We start from the raw sequence: 21,662 nt of genomic DNA on the forward strand, positions 1-21,662 counted from the left end.
AAATGCTTTCAGAATGGTATCTATTGGGTAAATGTGAACCTTTACATTAGCAGACTTTTTCTTTTTTAAAATAACAATATAACAAATTTAAGGAGTGAAAGAGGATGGCAATTAACAAAAAACCAAGATCAGCTACAAGGTTAATGCTAAGATAGAGCTGTCAGTAAAGTCAATGAGCTAAGATAGATTGTGATAAAATCAACAGTGTGCAATGACATTTTACTGAACACTTAACACTAAAATTTTGCTTAATTTTACCTACTATATTAAACATAAACTGACTTTTTCTAAACATGCTTTAATCAAAGGTGGTTGAAAGAACTATACCCTAAGGTGAATAAATGGTTTAATTTTTTGCCATCTCTACAAATGTTTGAAGATATTCTAAAGGCCAATATTTTGTTACATTAAGCAATACTGCTGAAGAAAATTTCTATTTGAAGTCTAAACAGTAAAATGCCATTGTCATAGCATAAAATAAACTACATAACAATGGATGCTTCTTTACTCAGGAAGATTAAGTCCATATTTTTCAAGGAGAGTCAAGAAATGTAGTTCCCTACAGTTTGATAACATAACTGGTTATTAGTATCCTCCCCAGTCTAATCATACTGAACGGTGTATATCAGAAGCAAAACAAAAGATGAAAGCTTAAGGGCAGGAGTAAGGGTAGAGGAAAGGAAGTCAGTAAAATGATCTCCATGAATGCTCTTATTTGGGTCCAAGGAGTCTTTTCAGTGTTTAAGAGAAAGGCTGAGCCAGTGCCTAAGAGGCCAAGAGCTCCTCATTTAGGAAACTATAGAACAAAGGGAATCTGGAAAATTCTTACCTGGAGTAAAACCAGAATGTAAAGCTTCCTTTTATGTACCATTCCACATGGCACTAAATTCATGGGCATTGAATATTTTTTTAAAAAGTTATTAGGCATAGAAAACAAATATTGAATAAATTACAGTTGGAAAAGGGAATATGCTATACAAGCAGCATTTTAGGATTTAGACATTACGTACAGAGTGAGGGATTCTAAGTGTATCATAATTTTATCAATTCAGAACCAAATATCAGGTCAAAAGACATGTTTTGGAAACTCTATAACCAGATCACAGGAATAAGGAAGTTGTAACTTTTGTTCTAGTTACGTATACAACAGTTAAATTGGTTCTCTCTTCACCATTCTCTAATGTCATAGGAGCTTTTAGCTTTGAAAAATGCATTGGCTTGGGGCCAGAAATGGCATGGAACAGTGCTGCTCAAAGTGTGACACATGGATCCATACCAGCCCGCTAACTGTTACTAGGTTGTCAATGAAATAAAAGCAGAAATTAAAAGTTAGATTTACAAACTGTTACAGCAATTTGACATAGTAATTTTATGTTGGCTAAATCTAATAATAAACAAATGGGCTTCTATTTATATTTGTTTATATTTTCATTTCACCTTTCTAGCAATTTATATTTCACAGAACTATTCTCTTTCGGATGGGAAAAAACCCTGGTTCTTCAACTTAGATAGTTTGAGAAGCATTGATGTAGACCATAACTGAGTGATAATTATTTTAAGACCAGATTTTTTGTTTTTTGGGTTTTGTTTTTTTGAGACACATTCTTGCTCTGTCGCCCAGGCTGGAGTGCAGTGGCAAAGTCTTGGCTCACTGCAACATCCCCCTTCCGGGTTCAAGCAATTCTCATGCCTCAGCTTCCTGAGTAGCTGGGATTACAGGCATGCCACCATGCCTAGCTAATTTTTGTGTTTTTAGTAGAGATGGGGTTTTGCCATGTTGGCCAGGCTGGCCTTGAACTCCTGGCCTCAAGTGATCCACCTGCCTCGGCCTCCCAAAGTGCTGGGATTATAGGCGTGAGCCCCCGTGCCAAGCCAAGACTAGGTTTCAAAGTCCAAGGTCCATACCTCTGTTAAGATATTTTGGATTAAAGAAAAGCTGTGATGACATCTGAGATTCTTTGAACTCCTTTTTCATAGAATACTCATGAATACTTGAGCCCTCCATGAAAAGGAGGGGTCTTATAGAAAAAGTTTTATGAGCTGTTGATTGACTAATTCTACATTTCAGAGTCAAAAATCTATGTCTACTTTGGGTGACTTGTTTCTGCTAAATTTCCTTGAGTCCCTTCTGTCTTCTGATTTCTATTCTATAAAATCATAGCAGTGTCTGATTCCGGGAATGACATGTGGTTTTCATTTTTTCAAAAACAACATTCAGCTTTCCATTACTTGTAATCATTGAAGAGCATAATGCACAGATAGCTAGATGGCAGAAATTTCCAAACTCACTTGTAATTAGCTCTGTAAAACATTTATATACCTTTAAAAAATCGTTCTTCCGAGCTGACATATGTAAAGTTAAAGTTAGCTGGCATTTCTGAGCAGAGCCCAGTAGAAAGCAGTGTGAAGAGCCCAGGCTGAGAAGATTTTTTCAGTCTGGTTTTTTATTTCATTGATCTCCAAAGTGGGTTATCTATGGGCTGGTAGTTGAGAGTTGCCTGTACATACAGAACTATCTCTTAACTGACTCTAAAACACAACAAGGAATGTGGCTTCCGTCAAGTTAATGAGGGAGGTACCAACCTTCAGTGAGCCCCTTTAATCAGAGCACAGAATAATAAATGATGATGGGATAATTAGAAAACAATTTAGAAAGCAATGTTATATCTCTACTTATATCAATTGTTGGCAAATTAATTAAACTGTAAGTGGGTGGCAAGGGTTTTTTTAAGCAAGCCCCTAATGTAGAAACTTTAAGGAAAAAGAATGATAGGACTTTCTCAAAACAATCAACAAAAACTGTGCTCTCAGTTATAATTGAAAACAAGTGAAATAGTGTGGATATTTGTCTCCTCCAAATCTAATGTTGAAATTTGATCCCCAATGTTGGATGTGAGGCCTAGTGGGAAGTGTTTGGGTCATGGGGCAGATACCTCATGAATGGTTTGATGCCATCCTAGTGGTAGTGAGTGAGTTCTCACTCGATCAGTTCACACAAGAATTGATTGTTTAAAAGAGCCTGGGACCTTTCTCTCCCCCAGCTCTTCCTTTCACTTGCCATGTGATGCCTGCTCCTGTCTGTCTTTCACCATGAGTAGAAGTTCCTTGAGGCCCTCACCAGAAGCGGATGCTGGTGCCCTGCTTCTTGTACAGCCTCCAGAACCATAAGCCAAATAAACCTCTTTTTGTTATAAATTACCCAGCCTCCCAAATTCCTTTATAGCAATACCAACAGACTAAGAAAATCAGAAAAAATTTAAAAAACATATCTGTGACATGAATGACTTAAAAAAAAAGAGAGAGATAGACCTTTATAAGATACAATTGGAAGTACAAAAGCTATAAAGGAAAGTCTAGATATTGTTTACTCCATAAAAGCATTTTAAAGTCTGTATGGAAAGCAGTGCTTTATAAATAAAGACAAAAGACAAGCAATATGCAGAAGAAAATGTTTGTAACATATAAGACAGATTAAAAATGATAATAGCAAAAACATAAGACTTATTATGCATCAGATGCTTATAACATATATGACAGATTAAAAATGATAACAGCAAAACATAAGACATTAGACATTATACATCAGGTGCTGTTCAAGACATTTTACATATTAACGCATTTAATCCTCACAAAGATGAATATTACCTAATGAAGTAGGTACTATTATTACCCTATTTTGCAGATAAGAAAACTGAGACACAGAAAGGTCTCAGGAAGAAAAAAGACAAGGTGGAATTCGGATCCAGGCAGTATGGATTTAGGGTCTGTGCTCTCAATTACCATATCATAATGTGTCTCTTAAAAAACTTTAAAATGTGAATGCTGTATGCAATGTTAACAATGATGTTGATGATAGCACAGAAGGCAGCTACTCTCACCTACTGCAGGTAAGAGTGTAAATTGAACAATTTCTCAGGGTCAATTAGATACGACTTAATGAAAAGCCAGAGAATTCTGTATGAATATTTGACCCAGCAATTCCACTTGTTTTTTATGGTATCAATTTAAAATGGATCTTTATGCATTGACACATGAATTTTATATACCTTAAAAAAATTACACGAAGTTGGTGGCAATCAGAATCCGGGTGCCGGATTTGTTTTTGCTTATTTACAGCACTGCCAGCGTGTACTAAAGTATTTAAAATATGACCAAATTTAAGCAACCTCAGATAATGGTTGCTGTTTCTCCCCTCCCTACCGAACCATTTTCTGTTCTTGGGTACACAATTGGACTACATATCCCAGCCTTCTTGCAGTTAGATCACATGACTGAGTTCTAGTAATGAATACCATTTCTGGGACACAGCTTTAAAGAAGGAGGTGTTCCACCTCCAAGCTCTCATTTTTCTTTCACTGACTGGAGGCAGATGATGAATTTGAAGCCCTGACAAAGAGAAGGCAAAATCAGTTTGTGTCCCTGAGTTGCTAAGTGGAGAACAAACGTCCACCAACCAGGAAACACCTGCCTCCAACTGTTAAGTGAGCAAGAAATAAACTTCTGTTGTGTTTGAGCTATTACACATTTTCTGATCTATTTGTCTACAGGTTAATTTATGTTTAAATATGTTTTAAACTGCCACTGAACTGACTTAGTCACATATTTAAACTTTGCAGCAGGTCTGTGAAATGTGCTTTGTTTCTGGTCAGCATGGTCACCTGCTTTAATAGTGGCTTCAGATGAGGCACCTTGTGACAGAGGAGCTCTTCCCCTGGTAAGCCATTTCTCTTGATATGTCTTCAGCTCCTTGGTAACAGCTTGTGATGATGATCTTGCAGACTTCTCCAGCTTTTCTGCTGATACTCAGATTCTTCTTCTCAGCAGGCTGGTTCTTGTTTAGCTAGCTAATGATTTTATTGAATCTTTAAGAATCTTGTGTTTGCCCTCCGTCATTGTTTTGGCCTTAAATTTCCTTATTTTCCACCTTGTCCTTAGTGAAGATTGTAGATTTAAGTGAGTTCTTAGGAGATACCAACTACGTTTCTCTGCTTCTCTTTTTTTGTGGGTGTTGAACTTCTCAGCCTTTTGGACTACGTAATTAAGAGCTTCATTAATCAATATATTCTTCCACATTGTGAATTAATACTCTTCTGTTTGGCCTCTTTGTTCACAGCAGCAACCTTGAAGATGTTGTGGAAGACAATAGCCATTCTTACTTCACTCTGAGGATCACGATGGCGTGCAAGGGTGTGCCAAGCACATTGCTATCTTTGGCCATTCTCTCTCACATTAGTACACCTGGATGTGAATGGCACGTTATCTATGTAAGCAGTGATGGTCTCTATCTGGTGGTAGAAATGACAGAATTACACACAATCAGGACAGCTGAGATTCCATTTACTAGCTCAGTAATCAGAGAATATGTATGACATCCCAGCAAAAAATGTTGAACATGTTCAGATTTCATCATATCAGCACCACAGTATCAGTCTTACTGGGAGGTGCTTGCATTCAGTTCCTGGCTACTGAAGAAATTTTGCAGGAGTTCCAGATAACTTACTTGTCCCATAATAATGAAAACTATTACAATTATGCTAAAGAAGAATACTTAATAACACAGTAAAAATGTTTATGATGTCTTTTAATTTCTAAAGCATGTTATAAAAGTATTACAGTATGATCTCATATTTGTAACTAAAATATATATTAATTCATTTAGCAAATAAATATTAAGCCCCTACTATGCACATACCAATATAGATATTGGTATTTGTGTGGGTGTGTGTGTTACAGCAGATTTTAATTTTCTTATTTTGTATTTTCTGATTTATCTACAATGAATTTGTATTAATTTGCTAACAAAACATCACTATTAAAATAAAATTTTTTTGAATTATAAGAAAAGGCTAACATCATAACAATAAGGTTGTATAGAATAAACGGACAACACAGAAGTTATTTTGGCCCTGTGTTCCACAGTGACTCACCAAATATACCCTGCACTGTTTATTTTATTTTTTTCTATTTCACTATTGAAATGAACAGATGCATTTCACGTCACATGGATCTCATGGAAACATGCCAAACATTTTCTTAGCAACCAAACTCCTGTCTTCTGCACTGTGCATGATTAACTAAAACAGCCTGTTGACGGCTTAAAATAAACCTGCCTTTTCCATTTAGCATTTTATCAAATGAATATAATTTCATTTGCTGATGAATTTAGTTCAGCTTCAAGAGAATTTTTCTTTTCTTCATGGGGAGGCTGAAGAATCAGAACTGTCATACCAAAGAATGAAAAGCAAGCCTAGGGAGAACAAGACAGTCTGATGTTTACATGGGTAAAGTAAAAGTATCTTTGTCAATATTACCAGCACTCTCCCTCACCCTCTGTTTTATAGGGTGGAATGTTGATTTTAGTTCTGCTTTTGCATTATGGTGTTTATGTTGCTTGATTACAAGCATTAATTTAAATGACTGCTGTGGGGATTACTATTGTTATTATACGTGAGCTCTTGTCTTACTTTTGTTTATTTCTAGCACTTGAGTATGCCCTAAAATTTAATTAGATTCATCTCTTAGGATAGTAGACCCTTTGCTGGGGTTCAAAAGTAAAGGGACAAATGGTATAATCCGTCAAGGGAGGAGGGAGGTATATTGTCAGCAATGAGGAGAGTCAATGTTTTCTCTCTGCAACTTGGAATGAATTGATATTCTGTTTGATGAATATAAAATATATCTGTGTCTATATGTACATGTAGACACTTTGCATCCAAAGACTATAGGGATATTTGCTAAATAAGGAAGATTTAAAGTTTCTTTAAAGACAGCTTAAAAACAAAGTCATCTATGCAGTTAAACCAGCATGTATCTACAGAATCAATGAGAGGAAGAGGGTTGGACTGAATATTATATAGTCCATGCGATTTCCCCACTATCTTTTACTTGTGTCCTCATCTGGAAATAGTGAAAAACAGCACTAATGGCAAATTGCAACACTATTTAAATTTCCACCTTATTTCCCCCAGAGAAAATTCTTAAATGTTAATCATCATCGGGCAGTCAAGTAGACACTTTAGCTGCACATAGTTTTATATTTTTCCTGGGGAATAAAGGCACAACAAATATAAAACATATTCCTGATAAATCCACTCGTTCTGATTGCTGCTGTATTTACATTTTGAGAAATAATCTTGATGTATTGTCTTTAACATTAGACATAATCAATATAAGATTGATAGATATTTTACATTAAACATTGTAAAAATAGCTGCTCCCACATTTAATATTCTTCTGCTACAAGTCTGAATTATTCATTACTTAAGCGAGGTTATGATGCTATTCGGCTACTTTGGAAAATGTCACTATCTTCTTCAGGTTTGTTTTTGAAAGTGTATTAATGTTTTCAAAACCTGATTTCTAAGTTGAGAAAAATCCAACTGAAAGATGTCACAATGACTATTTGAGACTAATCCTACTGACGGTATTACTTCCTTTATGGAGGTACGACTTGATAACTAGCATTCTCTCCCACTAGCCTACAGAGAAAATTCCCTAAAACAATACTGGGAGCTTCTTGCAGGTGCTTAGAGTTTTATTAATTACACTCAGCCGGGCCAAGGGAAACTAGAGATGAAATCTAGGAAATATTCCAGAGTCTGGCATGTAAGCAATCATAAGCAGTTCATGGAAACCTCAGAGTGTCTCAGCTTTCCTGCTTTATATTCATTAATTTCCTTTTCTCATATTAATAAAGGTCAATGCTGTTAGTGCCTATCTTATCCATAGAAAGGAGCTTGATCTTGAACTGAGTAATTCCACTATATTCTATTTTTTAATAGAAAACTAAAATCTTACATTTGGGGATGGCTTTGTTGTCAGTATGCTTGGTACAGCTTTGTCTTTTTCTAATGAATAGCCCTTTACTTTATTCCAAAAGATCGTATGCTTCTTAGAAGCATTTTTATTCTTTAGTTAAAATTACATTTTACTTTTAAAACTCAATTTAAAAATCAGCAGTTATTTATTGATGGCATGATATTAGTTGCTATACTAAATCCTATAGATGAATTAATTCTCACACTGACACTAGGAAGTAGAATCAGGTCTTTCTGATGCTCTATAATAAAGTGAAAAAGAACACACCACACCCATATTAAGAATAGATTAAATGTCTTAGTTAATTAGCCAAGGAAAAAGAAATATCTCCAAGGCAGGACCAATATGGCCTGACTAACAAGGATTTCCCTGGTCTCTGCTCCCTGAGAAAGTCCACCAGGAAGGTCATATCCACAGATAGTAAAGACCGTCAGTGTCTAAATGTCCCTGATAGTAGACCTACCTCCAGCTTTCCAGGCTTCCCAAATAATTACGTCTTCACAACCCAAATTATTTTCCAAATCCCGTGTTCTTATAATTACAGCAGATTTCAGAACATTATACCTTTGCAGTGGTGTTCCTTAAAAATGAGGTACATAAATTCCTTTAATTATATAGTGAAATAAAAATATAGTTCATTTACAATTTAAGGACTGGGGCAACTAAAATCTGGTCATTTGAATAACTAATTTCTGGTAAAAAGAAGAGGAACTAAAGTATAGAGATTGGTTAATATAGTATTGGAAATTGTCAGGATAATTTGGGAATAGTTCTTTTTAGATCAATGGATGGATTCAATAAGAACATCTTTGACTTATGATTCTAAAATGTGATGGTACTATATTTTTGCAAATTTCATCTTGAGGAAATACTTTTCTGTAAGATTTTCTCCCTAAAGCTAGATTAGATCTCCAATGGGAGTACTCGTACTCCCTGGAAGTCTGGAACAAAACAGGCAATAATTTCTTGGCTCTGCAATAGTATACAATGGTTGCCTAAACAAAAAAGGGCAAGGTTGTCTGGTACTTGCATAAATAGATAACTAGAAAGATATAGACATGGGTATGCATGGGTGTGTGTGTGTGTATGTGTATGTGTGTGCATACAATTAAGAAGCCTATATGTATATGGATATAAGCTTATAGATATACATATATATAAGCTTCTTAGTTCCAAATATAGTATATTCTTTATGTTACATAAAGAATACTTAAGTTATTAGGAAAAGATACTCTTTCAATGCAGGCTCTAGGGTGCACTGTCTAATTCAGTTGCTACTATCCAAATGTGGGGCTATATAAATTTAAATGTAAATTAATTAAATGTAAATTAATTTAAAATTCATCTTCAGAGCTGCACTAGCCACATTTCAAGTACTCCACATACGGCTAGTAGCTACCATATCAGATAGCACAGACGTAGAATCCTTCCATCATTGCGGGGAAGTTCTATTGGACAGTGTCGGTCCAGAAGTTAAGGAAATATTTTTAAAATGCATTTAATAAGGGCTTGTTAGTCTTATCCTTTCAATAAAGTCTTCCCTGAACTAATTTCTGTTGTAGATTACTAAAATGGGCTATTTTATTATGCTGTTCACATAGTTATTCAACTTCTAATTAGAGGTTGATGAAGTTCTTTCATTTACGACAGTATCATTTGCACCACATTTTCCAACTGCATTAAGAAGTTACATGATCTCACAGAAAATAACAAAAGACAGAGAATTTACTCAACAGTCTAGAATATATAAATATAAATATATGTGAGGAGTGTGTGTGTGTGTGTGTGTATGTGTGTAAGTTTGTGTTGACTGAAAACCAAAGTTGAGGACGATGTGCTCCCACATTGTAAAGTGAAATGCTAAACATACTACTAGCTTATCTTTGCAACCTTTTCAAGAAGAGTCCAGTTAAGTCCAACAGGGACTTCTGGTCTGCATAAGGACATCATTACAGAAGATGTTTTGAAGAAATGTCTAAGAGCAAAGAATTACCAGTGGCTCTCAAAGATTCTGTTTGCAAGTGGCATACTGCTCATATTTCACTTGCCAAATCAAGTCATGTGACCAAACCTGCCATCAATGGGGTGGAGAAGTATACTCTTCTTACAGAGAGTAGCAGGAAATAATTAGGGACAATAGTATACCTGCCACAAGGCCCTTTTGCTAATGATAAACATCTCACTCTCTGTATTAGTTAGGGTTCTCGAGAGAAACAGGACCGGTAGGATATACATATATAAGGAGATTAATATGGGAATTGGCTCACATGATTATGAAAGCAAAGAAGTCCCATCATATGCTATCTGCAAGATGGAGAACTCCAAATTCAGACTGTAATTCAGGTTGGGTCCAAAGGCCTGAGAAACAATAGGAGCTGCTGGCATAAGTCCCAGAGTCAGAAGGCCAGGAACTCCAGTATTTCAGAGCAGAAGACAGGTGTCCCAGCTCATGGAGAGAGAGAGAGACATACAGAGAGAGAGATAGAGAGAGAGAGGGAGAGAGAGAATTCGCTCTTCCTCTGCCTTTTTGTGCTGTTTAGGTCTTCAACAGATTAGATGATGCTGCCCACATTGATGAGGGCAGCTCTTCTTTACCTCAGTCCACTGATTCAAATGCCATTCTCTTTCAGAAACACCCTCACAGACACACCCAGAAATGTTTTACCAGCTACCTGGGCATCCCTTAATGTGTCAGTCAAATTGACACATAAAATTAACCATCACACTCTGTCTTCTATATATCTTGTTATGATATAGCTGGTTTCTAGACGGTATTTTTATATCTGCTTAGAAAAAGACCCCTATTTTTAGAATAACTGAGGTATCTGGTTCTTCAACATTTTCAACAATAGACCGCTGTGGTTTCTTGGAGTCTCTTATCATCCTTGACCTAGGCTCAGCTGCACTGGTTACCCTCCTACTGTACTCCAAATCTGTAGAATGCATAAAAAGCAGAGAACACTTTGTTCATTACTCTGCCTGTTTTAGTGCCAGAGATCCTGGCCTGTAGTCGGAAGTCTGGTAGGGAACAATTTGGACAAATTGAATAGAAGGTGTTATTTATGGCCATGAGGACAGAACAAGAATACCTGCCGCTGGAAAGCTTTAGATGATGGTCATGTTTTCTTTCTCATTAGCAGGGTATTTCAAAGGCGGGTGGTGGTCACTTTATTCATTATAAACAAATACCGCTGAGTCTTAACTTTTAGAAGAAGCTTGTATTAATCAACACAGCACCCAGAAATGCCACCTGTGAGACAGCTGTTTTTATCTCCACTTTGCAAAAGAGCCAGCAAAACAAAGAGAGGTTAAGTGACTTGCCCAGAGCCTCACAACTCTTAAGTGCTAGAGATGGCATCGGAGCTTGAGTCTTCCTGATTCCAGATTTACACATGGATCTGGTGAGCATCTTCCTACTCATATCAACAAGTAGCATTTGTCAGGTGGTATACTACATTCGCCAGGCCTCTTGCCAAAGGCATTATCAACATTGGTTGATTTGTCTTTAAAATCACACTGCAAAATAACTATTATTCTTACTATTCTATAGCTAGGAAATTGAAGCTTAGAGGGGTAAATATGGTGTGAAAGATTATACTGCTAACAAGTGTTGGAGCCAGAATTTTAAACCAAGTCTAACTCTAAAGCCACTGTTGCCACTGCTTACTAACCTCTACTGTTATAGCTTTAACGCTTAGCATCTGCACCCAAAACTAGGGGTTCCCTGAAGTGCAGAAAGGCAGTGTACCTGAAGTCATACCAGAAAGGCAAGTAAGAAGAATACAATTACTTGAGTAAAAATGCATGGCATTGGATGATGGTGTAGGTTTATGGTGGAAATGAGAATATTAAAATGAGAATTACAGAAGAAAATCACTTAATCTTGAAATAGAAATGGATTCCTGTCCCTGAAGCTCTTTTGCTAATTTTGCTTTCTCAGATCTAATTTTTGTCTTAAGCATGCTTATTTTGATTCTAATCCAGTTGAAGCAAGCTTATAATTAAAGTGGCATTTACTACATTGGACATTTTTCATACTGATTAGATAGGAGTGTCTAGGGCAGCGAAAGGCCCTTGGGATCTGGGCACATCCAATGTCTTGTTCACATAGTAGAAACAGGCAGCCAAAATACAGCCTTGGTGGGAGACAGTCTGAGTCAGAGGCATTGTTAGATGATAAGCCAAAGCAGAAGCCAGGGAGCTGAGTGCACCCAGAGATACTCATTGCTGGGAGGCTCTGTGTTCATCTTATTTTAATCAGTTGACCATTAAAAGAGAGAGAAGAAAAAATGAATGAAAAATCATTAGGATGACTGAGTCATATGACAATTGTGTGCAACTCAACCATACCTAATACTAAAACAAGAGGTATTCTGATGGAAGTTAGCACACAGATTGACATGAGTTGTCATTTCTGACACTTAGAACCAATCTTTTTCTAAAGAACTCCTACCTCTCAAAATGGTAGGATATGAAAATAAGGCCCTAGCTAGATCAACTCAATGGAAGCTAGTATATGATTTCTTAACTATTTCGACTAGAAGTATGCACCAGGCTGTCACTGATGTCCGAATAACCCCTGCAATACTTAGACATCCTTCCACAGAAGATTATTCCTAATTCCTGTATTTCTAGAACGATGCCCAGAATTTAAAATAATAGCCCCATGCCTTGCTACTCGTAACTGAGAATGTAAATGTCCTTGGATAGCTGGAAAAATTGGAGAAAAAATGATAAAGGTTTTTCTTCATGACAATCAGTTCTACAGACATCTAGCTCTGCCAGAATGGAGGCAATCATTTATTATTGATTAAGCAGTGGAAGCTGTGGTTCTGGGTTTAAGGAAGACAGTTTTCTGGCCAAGAGGATCTAGAAAGTGCCCTTGGAACAACTGACTTTCCAGGATGTTAATATACTCTATGGCCACTGACAAAAATACGAAGGATTCTGGGCTTGATTTTAAAGGAAGAGTGAATGTTCACCCTCACTTCTTCGAATATTGAGTAGAAAATCAAAGGCTTTTCTCTAATCTTCATTCCTCTCTTTATTCCACTCTTGGAGCCTGGTTGTAAACCTTGGTATCCTGTGCTATGGTGAGTCTACAGATGGATTGGGTTGTTCAGAATCTTCCCTCCTGTAATACACTACTACTTTATATAAAGAATGACCCCAATCACAGGTTCTTATAGATCTTTAGAGGAGAATTTAAAACTATGGGGAAAACAGTAATTTTGTCCCACTACAAACAAATCAATCTGTGATTTGTGTATTGAGACTCCCTCAGAGAGATTTAGGCAATTAAGAATTGGAAACCCTTAATTAGAATGAAAAAGACTCAGCGATGGTAGATGGAGATGCTGATGAGTTCCAGAAGGGCTCTCTGTGTGTTGAGAGTTGGGTAGTCAATATGCAATGTAACATCTAGAGTAGTGTGGAACATTTCATTACCAAACACTGTAATCATGCTCAGGGCTCCCCTGGAGTGGCTCATCATGGGCCCTGACCTCAGGGTCCTATTTCTTCTGGTGTGGTTTGGGGTATATTTAGTGAGTAAATGACCATGCTTTCTCCCAGTGGAACTAAAGAGGGCAGGTTGGATACAACAGCTTCTAGAGCTGGCGCTGGACTTTGTCAGCAGTATGGCTTTTATGATCATCGATCATAAGCAAAGAAAAACTGTTTCTATCCCTCTCTCTGCCAGGCATCCCTCCAGTGTCTAGGTTTCCCCTCTGCGGCTAAGTGGTATACATAACACCCCTTCTATGTGCCAGGCTATGTCACTGTAAGGCCCTTCTGATAATGATAAACAGCTCACTCTCTGTATTAGTTAGGGTTCTCCAGAGAAACAGGACTATTAGGATATACATACAAAGATATAAGGAGATTAATATGGGAATTGGCTGTAAGCAACTATAAGCAGTGACAGCCTGGTACATAGAAACAGCCTCCCCTTTTCTCTACATTTAAATCCTTCCTGTTCTTTAACAGGGAGCTTGGACTTCACCTCCTGCAGACAAATATCTACATATTACCCTCCAGTTTATTTTTTATTTTGTTTATTTAATTGTGACTTTCTTCATTGTACTGTAACTCCCAGGGTACTGAACATAATTCTAACAGGAAGACTTCAATTAAAATGGAGTAATTGTGAGGTACGTCTGACATACTTGCTATTTTGGAATCTAGGAAAGCAAATGTCGACGGGAAAACAGGAAAGTAGGATTCAACATCTAGACTTTTTAATGGTAAAGATTCCAAAGAAAAGGCTGTATTTAGGAAAATGAATGAATACTGTTTAATTATACATAGAAATCTAAAAATAAGTGAATGAGTATATACATTGGAGAGAGTGACAGAATTAAAAGTGAGACATCTGCAAAGTGATAGAGGAAATAGAACAGATAATCTGGATATTACAGGCCAAAAGCAACATAAAACATCTAATAATGTTTTTGGTATAGTGGAAAAATCAACAATAATCTGAAATTTTCTGTTCTTTTGCAATATGAACAAATTTTATTTTATTGTTGGATATTCTCTCTGTCAGCTTTCTAAAATGATCTGGATATATTACTGACTTTTCTAACTTTATTTTCCCTGCTACTATTATTTTATGTATTACTCTGTGGGCATCTTACTTATTTTCTTGCCTACAGGGAATAATTTAACCTAAATATTAACATTAGTCATTTGAGCATAGTATTTCACGGACATTTTTATCCCTCTGTTTTTTTAAGATCATCCATTACTTTTATTCTGTTTCCTGTGTTGACGTTTTTCATGCTGTTTGCAATAATTTTCAGTAGGAAAAAAGTTTAAATGCATACAGTGACACTTCCATGAAATGGAATTTTCAAAGACATTTGTTTCTTGAATCTGTTGCTATGATTTTAAAATAGGAATGTTATGCCCAGGAAAATATGCAATGTGGGAGCAGGACATATTTTACCACTGTGGGTATGTTCAAATTTCTAAAAATATTTTTGTTTTCTTTCTCTTTTTAAAGTTTGACAAGAAAATATTTGTGCATTCAAAATTTTTTTCCTAGTTATTGAGTTGTTTTATCTCATTGTTCCTTGATGTCATCTCACCTAAGTACATGATTTCAGTGTGTTTTCTGGTTGGACTCCTGAGAGATGGCAACGTCAAGCAGGTTTATTTAGCTGTGTGATGAACAGAACTGCAGGAAGCAAGCAAAGGCTGTTAGCAGAAACCAGGAGGAGATCTTTAAAAGCATGATGAGCTGTGTTACACACACCAAGGGCACAAATAAATTCCATTTTGCACCATCCTCAGATATATCGCTGGTAGGTGGTAGAGTGTTGAGGAGTCAGAGCGCTAGTCGAGGATCAATGCGGCGGCAGCAGCGTGGAGGTGAGAGAGCCGAGGATGCCGGGAGCCACCTGGTTCCCACGACTGATGGAGCAGGACCACCGCCCTCAGCCTCAAGCTGTTCCTGCAGCTTGGAAACTATCGGCTAAGCTGGCCCAGAGTATGAGAATTTTCTAAAAGCTGAAGGGAGACAGTCCCTTTAGTCCATGGGTATTCCAGTCATTAGATCCAAAGACAAGCTCAGCTTCTATTTCAAAAAAAAAATAGCAGATAGCTGCAGGGTTATCTCTCCCCGCAATAGCTGTTCACATTGATTTGCTTCATAGATTGATTGCTTTTGCCATTTGCAACCCTCCTGAACAACAGGGGAAAAAAACCCAGTGGCTGGGCCAAACTCACAAATGATGAACGAACATGGAAGATACATTTGGTGTCACACTGACTTGCAATGGATAACAGCATTTAAAAGTAGTAACAGCTGGATTCAAGTTTTTAAAATTAGGGCTGTATTATTAATGGGGGAATTGGGACACTGGGAGTCTGAGAGGGAGATTTAAAAGCTTATTTTAAATGAATGGGCTTTCTGCTGTACCTTGGGATGGCAGCCACCAGGTGGACAAGACACACGGCTCTGGCCCCTTGTCAGACAACTTTTACTCAGCTGGATTCAGCGTTAGACCTTGGTATGCAACGAGGACACTCTAACAAGGAGTGGCACAAAACCTCTTTTGTATTTATTGTGGGGATTTTGTAAAATATATTGGCCAATAAATCTCATACCATCTTCTTCATGAAGACATCCAGGAGAAATTCCCCACACAGCTTACAGACAGGAAAAGCTATGTTCTCCAGAGAAATGATGCTGTTCCCCTTCATAAACACTAAATCTTGTGACTGCCAGAGTTTCCCTCCTGCCTTGGTCCTGGTGAAGCAAGCGACTGGGTTTAAGATTAGAATGGGACCTTCTGTATACACTGATATTCAATACTTTTATTCCTGGCTTCACTTTGCTTTCTTACCCTTATTTTTCTTTTTCTCCTATTATATGCATTTTTGCAAGGAGGAGGAAGATAAACAGTCAGTACACATTTTTTAGTGATAAATTATCATTTAAAATTTTTCCCAAGTGGCAATATAGTTATAAAAGAAAATATCCTTAATTTTTAAGAAATGCAGACCCAAGTATGGATGGGAGTGAAATGATGTGCAACTGCGATTTGTTTTAAAACACCTCAACAACCAAAGGGGTAGATAAAGCAAGAAGGGAAACATTTTGAAAACTGAATATAGGTGGGTTTTTAAAACTATCCTTTTTAACTTCTGTGTATGTTTAGGAATTTTAATTAGAAAATGTTTTCCATTCGGATCAAATTTTTGATATAGTAGGAGGCCAAGTTTCTTGTCAACTTGACAGTTATTTCCATCAGAAAATGTTGACTAGTTTTTCACATATTCTTCTGAAATTGGTTTAACTGTTTTGTTTTTCTCCGCCTGCCTTGTCAGTTGAAGCTTCAAGTCATACAATCTAAGACAGAATGAAGGCAGCAAATCTAAACTCCAAGGCTACATAAAGTGTGTCATTCCACAGGTAGAAACACTCACATGTGCTTAGAAATGCTCTGCTTTCCTCCTTGATTACCCAAATTCTCATTCTGAGCTTCTATTTCTCCAGATCTAGACTCGGGAATTTAATATCTGAAGACTCATATAGGGCTGATCTACCCTAACTTGCAAAATTTCATGCATATTTCATACTTACACTCTTCATATGTCAATGGTGCTATTGTTTGGTTACTTTCTCTATCTGTGTGGTTTCATCACCAGTTTATTCACCCCTATATAAAACTTAAGATTTGAGATAAGAACTGGAATTTAAATGACTTAGGAAAGAATGTATCTTGGTTAGAATATAAGAGTCTGAAAAGTCTGCTGTGGGTGCTAAGCTGGCTACTAAGGGAAATGCTAACAGAAATTTGTCATATGTCTTCAGAGTATTGTCTGGCAACTGATTAAAACAGAGGAAGAGTGAAACAACATCTGCTTCTCTCCACCTCACACTGATAAAATGGTTGAATAAATGCACTTTGCTTATGGCCATGAAGAACACAGGGGACTTCATCTTTCCAAGTGTTTTCATACAATGCTCAAGGCTAATTCTTTTGGTCCTGATGTTTTATTTCTTAGCACCTGCTGGATCAAGAAGCACCCACAAGGATCATTTCTCAAAAATGTCTGAAACTATATCTATTCTGACTATGAACCTTGATCACAATTCAAACCCTTAGGCTACTGTTCTGATTGTTTTCAGCATTACCCACTAACTTTTGCTTTCTATTTCCATATTCTGTATTCTGGGGGCACTTTTTATACAGAGTCTGAAAGTGCTATTCTTTTTTTTTGAGACAGAGTCTCTCTCTGTTGCCAGGCTGCAGTGCAATGGCACGATCTCGGCTCACTGCAACCTCTGCCTCCGGTTCAAGCAACTCTCCTGACTCAGCCTCCCGAGTAGCTGGGACTACAGGCATGCACCACCACACCCGGCTAATTTTTGTTTTTAGTAGAGATGGGGTTTCACCATGTTGGCCAGGATGGTCTTGATCTCTTGACCTCCTGATGCATCCGCCTCAGGCTCCCAAAGTGCTGGGATTACAGGTGTGAGCCACTGTGCCCAGCCCAAAAGTGCTATTCTTATTATGACCTACAGTGGTAATATTTCACTTAAAAATCAGTGCTATGCCCATTGCTGGTTAACAAGCTTTGGAGAAGTATTGGGTTGAACCATAGAAACTGCCACAAATGTTCAAATATTGAAAATTTTATATGCTTCAGCTCATAGTCTCCTTCACACACATTCTCTTTCATTTTTTTTATAATTTTATTTTTTATATGACTTAATGGGCACATGCTGATTTCCTGTATGTCGTCAACACTCCTGAGCCATGAGGGTAAGATCAGAGCTGCAGGAGTCCAGACACGTAGTTTGTCACCTGCCAAGTGAAAGACAATGAATGGAGTTGCCTAAATTTTTCAGTGAACTTTTTGGTGTCTATGTTATCTAATTTTATTCCCTTACTTTGTGTTTAAGAAAGATCTAATACCCACAGAGAATACCAAGGCTATTAAACTCTAAGCAGATTACCTACCTCAAAGCTTAAGTTCCTGTTATCATAGGCCTCGTTTCTCAAATTTGTATAAATGTACATGTGATGGAAAACCAGAAGATGCTTGGTAAACATGGTCAGTTTTACTCAATGATGAATGGTTTCAGTCATTTTTTTGTATTAAAGGAAACATAAATATACTATGGAGTAAAATGCAAACACTACATGGATTTTTAAGATAAATTCTGACACTTGAAAAGCATGTTCTGCATTTAGGGCTATTGCCAGCCCCAGAACCATGGGATGAGGTTTTACTCCTTCTGCCGGTAGAGGAAGTTTAGTGGAAGGTTTGAGAACCTGAGCCCTGAGTGTAGGAAATGCATAGAAGTAGCAAAGTCTGAACAACACTGAGAACTACCCAGTAAAATTAGCACATAGGATTTATTATCCTTTGTTGAATGAGTATATGAGTATATGATGATGCTGCTGCTGATGATGACAATGACCACGATGATTTAAAAAAAAAAAACTAATATTTTTGGAGTTCTTACAATGGTCCTAAGTTTTGGTGCACAAGTATTCCAGGGATTGGCAAACTACATCCTGTAGGCCAAATTCAGCCCGCTGCCTGTTTTTGTAAGTAAGATTTTATTGGAACATAGCCACGCCAAGTCATTCAGGTATTATCCATGGCTGCTTCCACTCTATTTAATACAAGGGCGTACTTGAGTAGTTGCAACAGAGACTACATAGTCCACAAAGCCTAAACTATTTAGTATCTGGTTCTTTACAGAAAAAATTTGCCAATTCCTGTATTAGTGCATTAATTCCCATAACAAGCTTATGAGAGAGATTCTAATATTAACTTCATTTTGCTGATGAGAAAACTAAGGCACAGAAAGGTTATTTAACTTACTCAAAGTAAAAGAGCAAGTTAGTGGCAGGGCAGTATTTGAATCCATCAGTCTAGTTCTAGAGCCCACATGTCTGAAACAACTCACTATAGAGATCCTTCTAGATAAGGGAAAACATATTCAAGGTCACTTTAAAAAGATAGGCCCTAAGTTGACAGCCTCCTAGTATATGCTGTTAATATATCCGTAATTAGAAAAGAAGGTTCCAAATTATGAGGATGGTGAGCAAGAAACTTGGAACATGGAAAAAATAGCATCTGTCTTAGCCAGTTTAGGCTGCTATAATAGGGCACCATAGATTGGTGGCTTATAGACAACAGATATCTATTTCTTACAGTCTGGAGGCTGGAAGTCCAAGGTCAGGATATGAGATGGTTTGAAAATTTGTCCCCTCCACATCTATGCTGAACGGTGATTCCCAATGTTGGAAGTGGGGCCTGGTGGGAGGTGATTGGATCATGGAGGCGAAGCCCTCAGGAATGGTTTAGCACCATCCCCTTGGTAGTAAATGAGTTCTCCCTTAGTTCTTGTGAGATCTGGTTGTTTAAAAGAATCTGGGACCTCCCCCTTCTCTCTCTCTTGCTCTCATTCTCACACGTGATAACACTGGCTCCCTCTTTGCCTTCTGCCATGATTGTAAGCTTCCTGAGTTCCTTACCAGAAGCAGATGCCAGCACCATGCATCCTGTAGAGCCTGCAGAACTGTGAGCCAATTAAACTTCTTTTCTTTTTAAATCACCTGGCCTCAGGTATTTCTTTGTAGAAATGCAAAAATAGACTAACACAGGGTACCAGCAAGGTTGGGCTCTGGTGAGGGGCCTCTTCTAGGTTGCAGACAGCTGACTTCTCATTTTATCCTCACATGGCAGAAAGCCAGAGAGGTAATTGGGGTTACTTTAGGTCACTAGTCCCATTCATGAGGGTTCCATCCTCATGATCTAATCACTTTCCAAAGGCCTCACCTCCTAATACCATCACATTTGGAGTTAGGATTTGAACATATGAGTCTGGGGAGAAATATAATCATTCAGTTCATTGTAGTGTCTAAAAACATTACAGCCCCATCCACTTGATGCCCACTCCCCGTGTGCCATGGGAAGTTCAAAGAATCCTGAAACATCTAAACAGAGCCCTTAAAAAAAATTAAAAACCATTAAATCATTAAAACTATTGCTCTAGCCAAAGCTGTCTCTTCCTGAATATGGTTTGCAAATCCCAATTCCATGTTTGTGTATTCCCTAAGTTGTTGTTTTCTACTCTTTGCCCTGCCAATACCCACAATGAAAGTGGGAGGAAATTCAGCCATTATCTGAAAGAATGTTAGTAATGATGGGGAGTGTCAGGTTTACACTGGGGTGATCATGAAAATGCCGTTCTTTTAACGTCATAGTCTAGATTCCTAGAAAGCAAAGGTTATGACTACTTAGTGAATTTCTTCAGATCTTGCAATGTGCATGCAAATACATAATAAATACAAGAAATGATCTTGTGTTCAGGCTTCTGTTAACTAGAATGCCCTGTTAATTGTTACTCCATACTTCTATAATAATGGATCTCAGAAACTTGTTGAGGTTGCTTCTTAATTATCCAAAACCTGCGTTCATAATAGTTTTCTTTTTTTAACACAAATACACTTTTAATTGATATCAGATAAAAACTACTCAAGGAAGGTCGGTAATCGTTTTAGCCCCTAATCTGTTAGAGCCCTATGGTGAGCAGCCTTGAGGAGCTGGGTTAACTGGTTATTTTCCCTAGTTTCCATCATCTGCAGTATTAGAAAAAACAAGGCACTGTCTCAGTTTAGGATAAACACACGGCTGGCAACCAAATCCAGTCACTTACATTCCGTGTGTTTTCCTTAGCTCTTCTACTTTGTTGACGTAAGCTTTCATGGCATCTTCCTTGGTAGTCCCTTTCAGCTCATTCCAGGCATCCCACTTGGTCTTGCCTTTGAAGTCCAACATCCCAGGCCATTCTGTATTTATGTCGCCCACAGTTGCTTGTTTGTAGTGGCCATAGAGGAACACATCTCATCATCCCCTGGCTTGGTCTTAAGGTGTTTAACGTCTTCCACAGCTTTCTCAAACTCAGCCTGAGACATCCTGGCCAGCTTGCAAGGACTCCAGGGAGCCCGTGGAGGAGGACACGAGCAGGAAGCAATCATCATAGTTTTAAAATTAAATATGTATACTCTGCCTAATTCTTTTAAAGATGCACTATATATATGTATATATAGTACTATTTTCTTTTAAACTGGTAACAGATTCCTTAAAAATTGTTGATAGTTTTCTGTCTCTGATAACAGAGATGTCAGCTTACCTTTGGAGCTGGATTCTTTTTCGGGGTGGGTGGGGGAATCCCCAAATAGTTCCTTGTGTGATATAAATGTAAAGGAAATAACCATCCATGAGCTGATAAGGGGAGATAATTGGATCTTTGTGGGATCTCGACCAGGGCTCTGGCCCTTTGAGTAGATGGTGTCTCATAGCCCTCCTCA

At 37.6% G+C, this 21,662-nt stretch overlaps 1 long non-coding RNA gene and 1 pseudogene across 10 annotated transcripts in view; one reads left to right on the plus strand and one right to left on the minus strand.

Annotated features, from left to right (window-relative positions):
• The first annotated feature begins 4,311 nt into the window (after positions 1 to 4,311).
• The window catches only part of LOC104006895 (uncharacterized), a 102,753-nt gene continuing 85,402 nt past the window's right edge, over positions 4,312 to 21,662 (plus strand). For 9 of the 10 annotated variants that reach the window (XR_010158074.1, XR_008548584.2, XR_008548583.2 and 6 more), the window contains exons 1-3: positions 4,312 to 4,481; positions 4,617 to 4,714; positions 5,114 to 6,281. This is a non-coding gene — a long non-coding RNA (uncharacterized LOC104006895). The remainder of the gene's footprint in view (positions 4,482 to 4,616; positions 4,715 to 5,113; positions 6,282 to 21,662) is intronic. The other variant, XR_008548581.1, reaches the window with a different exon arrangement.
• Positions 20,989 to 21,267, minus strand: LOC129144295 (acyl-CoA-binding protein-like; annotated as a pseudogene).

This window comes from Pan troglodytes, chromosome 5 (assembly GCF_028858775.2).
Source record: "Pan troglodytes isolate AG18354 chromosome 5, NHGRI_mPanTro3-v2.0_pri, whole genome shotgun sequence".
NCBI lineage: Eukaryota > Metazoa > Chordata > Mammalia > Primates > Hominidae > Pan > Pan troglodytes.